Source organism: Octodon degus, unplaced genomic scaffold (assembly GCF_000260255.1).
Source record: "Octodon degus isolate 3935 unplaced genomic scaffold, OctDeg1.0 scaffold00281, whole genome shotgun sequence".
Classification (NCBI taxonomy): Eukaryota; Metazoa; Chordata; class Mammalia; order Rodentia; family Octodontidae; genus Octodon; species Octodon degus.
Window position 1 is genome coordinate 1,697,218 of NW_004524857.1, and position 7,636 is coordinate 1,704,853.

Consider the following 7,636-nt stretch of genomic DNA (forward strand, 5'->3'; position numbering starts at 1 on the left):
TAGGAAGAATATATGCAATGTGTTAATTATTGAAACTGTCCTACCAATTTGGTTTGAAACTGTCTCATTGCTATTTGTTTCTCAATAAAATTATGAAAAAAAACTTTTCTGCAGTTGTTTCTTTATTTCAGAAGCCATTGATTCATTGATTTCAGCTGTGTGATTCCCAATTTGTTCTGTCTTAGTGTCCTCTGTACTTGTTATGGGTGGACTTGGGGTCTGAGACTGTATTTTGCTCTTTCTCATTGTCATTTTGTGTAGCACTGTCTTCTGACCTTTGTTTAGAGCTTTGGTGCAGTTACAACCTTAGCACCTACTGAAGTTCAGGTGCAAATGTACAAAGGTTGGATTTATCCAGCTGTGCCTGGCTTGGGTCTGGCTGCTGTGCTCAGCTCCTTCCTGCTGCCAACCTTGGGAGTGAACCTGTTGTGTCCCTCTGGCAAGATGTTCTGCTCCTGGACTAGCTGGGTAGTTCTGTCCCCTACACTCTCTGCAGGGATTGCAGCTGAAAGGTTTCACCCCAGGCCTGTATGCCAGGCCTGAGCTGAGTCTGGAGGGGACAAGGTGGAGTAGGGGGGAGAGGAAGCTCTCCCACACACTCACCAGGCCTGGGCTAGAACTGGATCTGGGGGTCCCCAGAACACGGCAGAAATTCTTATTGGGTGGGCAGGGTGGGGTGGGGTGCTGTGGAGTGGTTGTGGAGGATCCCAAGGGAGTGGAAGAGGGTCTCACCCATGCTGCACCTGGGCTTGGACCTGCAGGTCCCGCCGGCACAGGGTAGCCGGAAGCTCTCAAGATCAAAACTTTTCAAGGATCTAGGTACATTTATTCTGAAATTGATATGGAAGAGCAAGAAGTAAGTCTTGAAATTCTCATAGAAAAACTATATTTTTGTCCACATTAATTATACAGCTATAAAAATTGTATAACACAGGGCTATACAGAGAAAGAAACAGATATGAAAGCATTAAAATTGACATAGAAAAATTTATTTATCACAGAACAGGCCTTGTAGATTATATTGATTTGTAATAAGTCATTTTAGAAGGAAATAAGATTGTGTTTTATCCTCAAAACATCAATTCTAAGAATATGGAAGTGTTACCATGAAAAGCAAAACTTGAAAACAGGCAAATATCACTAAAGAACAACATAAAAGAGAACACCCTTGCAGCATTTAAATAATAGAGTTATCATAAAACATGCACATATAGGGACCTGGGAGACGGCTCAGTGGAATAAGCACTTTCCTGGCAAGTGCAAGGGCCTGAGTTCAATCCCCGGTTCTGCCAAAAACCAAAACAAACCAAAGCAAAAAAAAGCAAAGCACATCAGAATACTCCCAAAAGGAGAAAAAAAAATCCCTGTAACATAAAAATTCAAACTGTTTTGTAGTCAAAAGAAATCATACAGGACCTGAAGAAGTTAAGTCACACTATGGTTCTGAAAGCAACAAAAAGGCTCAAATTCATGTACATGCTATTTTGCCTAGCAGCACCATTCCTGTTATACAGCTTTTTTTTTTTGCCTCAGAACCCATTTACTGTTTTAACAGTCCTGAAGAACCCCAAAAGCTTTTGTTTCTGCTACTCTATCTGTTAATATCTAGTTTTAGAAATTCACCTTAAGAAATTTAAAGATATTTTGCTTTAAAATAGACCCATTACATCTTAACAGACATATTTTTATGAAAAAGTAATTATTTTCCAAAATGAAAAATGAGAAGTGTGGCATTGCTTTTTGTTTTTGCAAACGTCTGTCTGAATAGAAGAACGCTGGTTCCTCATCTTTCCTTCCACGTGCCATCTGTGGCAACATCACGTGCCGCCCAGCCTCTGGGAATCTACTTTCTACTTGTGAGAGAAGGAAGATGATAAAGACAAATATCAGCATAATGTTATCTTGAAAATAGTTTTCTAGAGCTGGCGAGATGGCTCAGCAGACTAAGTGGCTGCTTAGGCAAGTCCAGGGACTGGGGTTCCAACCCCGGCACTACATGCCGCGCTGGCCCACCCACCCCTGGGCTTGCGGAGCCGACCACCTAGTCCAGGCATGGTGGTGCTCGCCTGCAATCCCAGAGAGGATTTTCAGTGGGACCACTGTGAATCTGAGCTACATATTGAGACCCTGTACTAAACACACACACACACACACACACACACACACACACACACACACACACTCTAAAGCAATATATACATAGGGAGTGAAAACGATAAAGGAAAGCAAATGTGCGACAAACCAACTTCAGAATGGTGTCCGCTTCCAAGAGTTGGCATGACAGCCATTTGGAGTGGAAAGACATTTAGGGAGCTCCAAGACAGTGATCGTTTATATACATTATATGTAAGTATGATAGAATTTTAAAATATAGCTATTACTGAAATAGAATTTGGTTTAAAACAATGAAGGAAGTGTATTGGCATTTATACTTGAAAAAACCAGTGTTGGGGAGCTGCGGGAATGGTTTGAGCCAGAGTCAGCCCCAAGAGAGGGGAAGAGTGTCCCCTCCTTGACAGTCATGGGCTGCATTGGGAAAGGACAGATAAGCAGAGCAAAGAACCATGGAAAGAGGGTGAACTGGAGCAGAAAAAATCAGTGACTGTCTGTAGAGCCATCACACAACGCCGAAAATATTCTAGTTAGTATTTTTTATACTCAACTTTTAAAATCCTTGTGTATCCTGTTTGATTATTGCTACACTGTTTTTCTATCTTTAATCAAACTTAGGAAGTGTAAGGATTTTATTATACTCCCAATTATTTTGTACCCTTAACATTCCAATTTATGTTAAGTAAGTAACTTTTTGCTAGAAAGATATGTTGATACAATAACAACCTCCTTTTTCTGCACATGGCATTTTGACTAAGTAATATTAAAACTTGTTAAAATAATGGCTTCTGGGCTGTGTCTTATCCCTGTATTCCAGATGTTTCTAAAGGTCATAACTGAAGTATTAATTTTAACATAATTGGAACTTTTCATTTATTTTGTTACTTTATTATTTAACTTTTCATTTTTGCAATTTAAAATACAGCTTAAAATTTCTTAACAATATTGAATAAAATAAAATTAAAAAATAAATGTCATTGTTCCATAAAACTTCTCCACCTGCTTACGATGATTATGATTATAATCTGTTTATATATAATAATTATGGGATTATTTAGATAATTGAATCTCAATTTTAAGTCTGAAATTTCTTTTTAAATTAATTTTAATGAGAAAGAAATAGCAATGAGACCGTTTCAAATGAGTTAGTAGGACAGTTACAGTAATTAATGCACTTCATATTGTTGTCTTCATAGTAGTTATTCAGAGTTTAAAATGCAGACATGATGTTTTGTCTAAATAATATTAGTACAAATCTTTCTTCTCATTGAACTAAGAGAAAGTAACTGTATGTCTATCCTATTTTGTATAGACATATATATTTTTTCACTGCAAAATGGTTCTTCATGTATTATCCCCTTCTGTTTTGTTTTGTCAGAGATGGGTGCTCCATTGCTGTTAGAGAAGCTGTATTTGGAGAAGTCTATAAAGAAGCTTTTCATACTTGACGAAATTTCTTTAAAAAGTTAGTCTTGATAGTCATCTTTTCAAGGGCTTCTTTTTTTTCTGTGGCCGGCTCAGCCAGCCCTGGGGGCTGGGCTCATGTGGCGTGTGGTGCTGGAGATTGAACCATGGTCTCTACACTTGCCCAAGTTTGCCTAAGCAGGTGCTTTAGACCACTGAGCTATCTTGCCAACAAGGCCTTCTTAAACAGATTAAATGATGCATAATTTTATGCTCTTTAATGATGCAAGGTAATTACAGATGTAAACTACTTTATGAAAATTGCAATAATCTTATATGCCTCTGTACTTGAAGGGACTGATAACTGGTGTTTCATATTTTTATTTCTAATATTTTAATGTGAAAGCAAATCTCTTCTAAATTGCTGTATCTAAAGTTCAATAAACTGACAAACTAGTTAAGCATTCAGTATAAACATGTTGAGTTCTCAACAGAAGGCGTGACATTCAATTAAGACTCAATAAATGTGGTTTTGAATCTGAGTGGCCAAAATAATAATAGTTATTGTACAACATAAGTTTATATGTGTTGAAGCCTGAAGGCAAAAGCTTAAGATAATCTTTTTTTTTTATGTACTTGGTTGTTACAGGGTCTCACTATGCAGCTCGGACTCGTGGTGTGCCTCCTGCTTTCAGCCTCCCCAGCGCTGGGATTACAGGCATGTGCCTCTACACCTGGGCTCCGGCCGGCTCAGCCTGCCCTGGGAGTGGGGCTGGCATGGTATGTGGTGCCAGGGATCGAACTGAGGTCCCTGCATGCTAGCCTAAGCTTGCCTAAGCAGGCGCTTTAGTCCACTGAGCTATCTTGCCAGGCCCAAGATATTATTAATAAAAGTGTAAATGTTGTGATTTAAAAAACCCAACATGGTGTGTCCATAAAGAGCTTCCAACTGATCAATAACAATAATATATTTGAATTTTAGTGCAAAGGTTTGATATCACTTTTATGTCATAAGCTTTTTTTCTTTTTTTAACCATGTATGGCTGTTTATTTCACACAGGGCTCTGTACAAAACATTTACACATATTCTTTATAGAATAAGTAAATGACCTGAAGATAAATAGATGTTTCTCAGTGGCAGAGAATCCTGGTGTGAGCAAAGGTACCGCATGAATTTTCTCCTTGGGCTACAACACCTCCCTCCCCACGATTCCTTCAGATTTACCAGCAGACTTGAGTGCTTATAGTCCAGGTAGCAGAGGCTGTGTCCTTTGTAGAGAAACCAGGCCAAACTTGCTGAAGGACACCTGCCACCATCATCTCTGGATCCGGCCTGACGTTCTGCTGTGCTGATGAATCTCCCCTTAGGTGGGCTCCTGTGTGGCGATGACCACGGTGAGCTTGTCTGGGTTCCAAGTGCTTCCTGTAGCATGCGGACACCTCTGCCGAGCAGCCTGGCCACCCACTCTGCACGCGCTCACTCGGGTGCGGGGAGGCGGCCTCTAGCTTGTCCACTTGGAGAAGCTGCCCAAGAGAAGGGAAGCAGAACCAGCAGAACAATGATGGTACGTGGCTGCTTTGTACTACACACTCCAATTCTTTAAAGCAGCAAAAGGCACTTTATATTTTCAAGCCAAAGTGAACATAGAACCAACCTGGCTCTGCGTACAGGAGGACTTTTTCAGATCTGAGACTTGCTCTTGCTCCCAAGGCCTGCTGGCTGCTGATCTGCTCCTCGGGCTGTGCTGTCCCCTTTCAGGGCCAGCCAGTTTCCCCTGACATTTCCATCGAGATGTAGAGACCAGCCATGGAGGACAAATCAAACCAAGATAACGCAAGGGTAGAGTGGGCTTAGCTGGGAGGAGAAGGGAGATCTGTGATAAACAGGAACCAAGGAAAGATGGTTTGGAGATGGGTACTTTGGAAGTGTGAGTCTGTTTACAAACAGCATCACTGACAAATGAGAAATGTTACAGAAGCATAAATTCTTAGAAGCACCTTTCTGAGGAGGACATATTTCTTTCCATGAAGGAACTTGGTAAAGTGAAACTATCATATATTAGGTGTGTATGATTCGAAAAATAGTAATGAAAGTGTCTTCTATAAATGATCTCTCTTATACAAAAGTAGGGCGTAGGCCATGGAAGGCAGGGAAACCAGTTTAGGAATATTCCTTCCTGCTGCACTGGAAATGCCCGGTACAGAAATGTGGTTTCTAGGCAGAAGTTGAGTAGGACTTATCCAGGGACCCAGTTCATGTCCGCTTTCTGGCCATTGAATAGAAATGCTCTCTAGAAGGCCTGTCTGGCTCCCAGCAGGAATCCTCTGCCCTCTCACTCTCACCTGAGGCCCGATTTCTTCAGCAGTGACCCCTTCTTTCCTGTGGCACCCCAAGTCTGGGCCAGAGTTTCCCAAGCAGCTGGGAGCTAAAAGCCCACATCCTCCAGGAGGCGGGGAATGGCACAGCAGAGCTCAGGTGTGCGGAGTGATGCGCCTGGCCCGGAGCCTGCAGCGCCAGCTGGCTCTGTTGTGCCCTCAGCCACGGCCACATAGCCAGGCAGGAAAGGGTGGCAGAAACAGAACACCCTGACCTGGAGCCTTTTAATCAAGGAGATTCCTCCCTCTCAGTCCTTCCATTGAAGGGTAAGGCCTGGATGCACTGTGAGAAGTGGCCCTGTGGCTGGGCTTAGGGGAACAGCTGGAGCTAGAACTTTGGGCCCCACTCCAGGGCACTCTTTACCACTGCCAGTGCAGCCACCCCAAGTGCCACTGTCAGTCCCATCACTGTCAGTTTCATAAAGCGGTTGGTCCTTCGTTTGGTCAGGACACCCTTTGTTCGAGTCTCAGGCCGCAGAAGTCCCCAAAACTGCAGAAGCACTATGTCTGGCCTCTGTTGGGCTGATGCCAGCTCGAAGTATTTAAAGGTAGAGGCTACTGTTCTTGGGCCTGCTGCTGAGTAGCTGCCTCCCTTGTGAGCTCAGAAGAGGGAAATTAAACAAAAAGGTGCCCTGCCCAGCTGATCAGAGTCTCATAGGGCAAGTCCAGAAGGATCTGGGACAAAAGGTGGAGGACCCAGGCCATACCACAGTCACAGTCCAGGACTTCCTGCTCACAGTACAGCATGATCACAGCTGTAAAATAAATGGGCGTCAGTGGGTGACAGGCCAGGAAGAAGTCGCATAACCATACAATGTGCCTCAAGTCAGACAGGACATGCTCAAACCAGGTGATGAGCCAGCTGAGCACAAAGATGGTCTCTATCTCAGCACTGTGCATGAAGTCGTGGAGTTTTGGATTCACCTGGTCAGTAATAGGCATCAGTTAGTTTAATATGTGCTTGGTGTTGTCCATTGTGGAATCCATAAAGTCCCTGAGGTGGTGGGTAGATAACTTTTCTACCAAGGATGTTGCCTGCTTCTTGCCTACTACCAGCAGAAAGGTGACCATGATGTCATGGTAGCCCTGGTAGCAGTGCAGCTGAGGGTTTCACTCCAAGATGAAGAGGAGCCCTTCCCTCTGCTCCTCTGGCATGCTGGGGGAAGTGCCGTAATGACCACCTGATGTCCAGCAGCACTTGCTGGTAGTCCTTGCTCATCTCCTGTTGGTTCTTTCCTGGTACAGGTGGTGGGTCACTGATGCTGACATTGAGGAGCTTGGGCCACACTTTTTGTCTGATTTCATCGGTCAGGAGTCCTCCTTAACTGATAGCCATGTGTCTGAGGGCAGCCATGTCAGTGGGCTCACTGTTCAGAGCCTGGTATATCTCTGCCACTTTCTTTTTCCTTTTGGTGTTGAGGTCTGCTTTCCGAGTGCCACCTTCCCAGTGGCTGGAAGTAGGTTGGTTGCTCTGCTCACGCTGGAGGGCCATGTCCTGGGGGCTGGGCCAGTGGCCGAGCCATCAGGAGATGCCACTCATACTGTGCAACACGGAATTGGTCTGGAGGGAAGGTTCAGCTCCATGGCCCCAAGCCATGCAGGTGGGTCCACGCCCATGCCCTGTGTCATAAGTTTTTAAAATTTTAATCATATTTTCTCTTCTTCTTGTTCTTCTGCTTCTGCTTCTTCTCTTCCTCCTCCTCCTCCTCCCCCCTCCTCCTCCTTCTTCTTCTCCTCCTTCTCC

At 43.6% G+C, this 7,636-nt stretch overlaps 1 pseudogene; it reads right to left on the minus strand.

Annotated features, from left to right (window-relative positions):
* Positions 1-6,202: 6,202 nt before the first annotated feature.
* LOC101583249 lies at positions 6,203-7,384 on the minus strand (annotated as a pseudogene).
* Between the last annotated feature and the right edge of the window lie 252 nt (positions 7,385-7,636).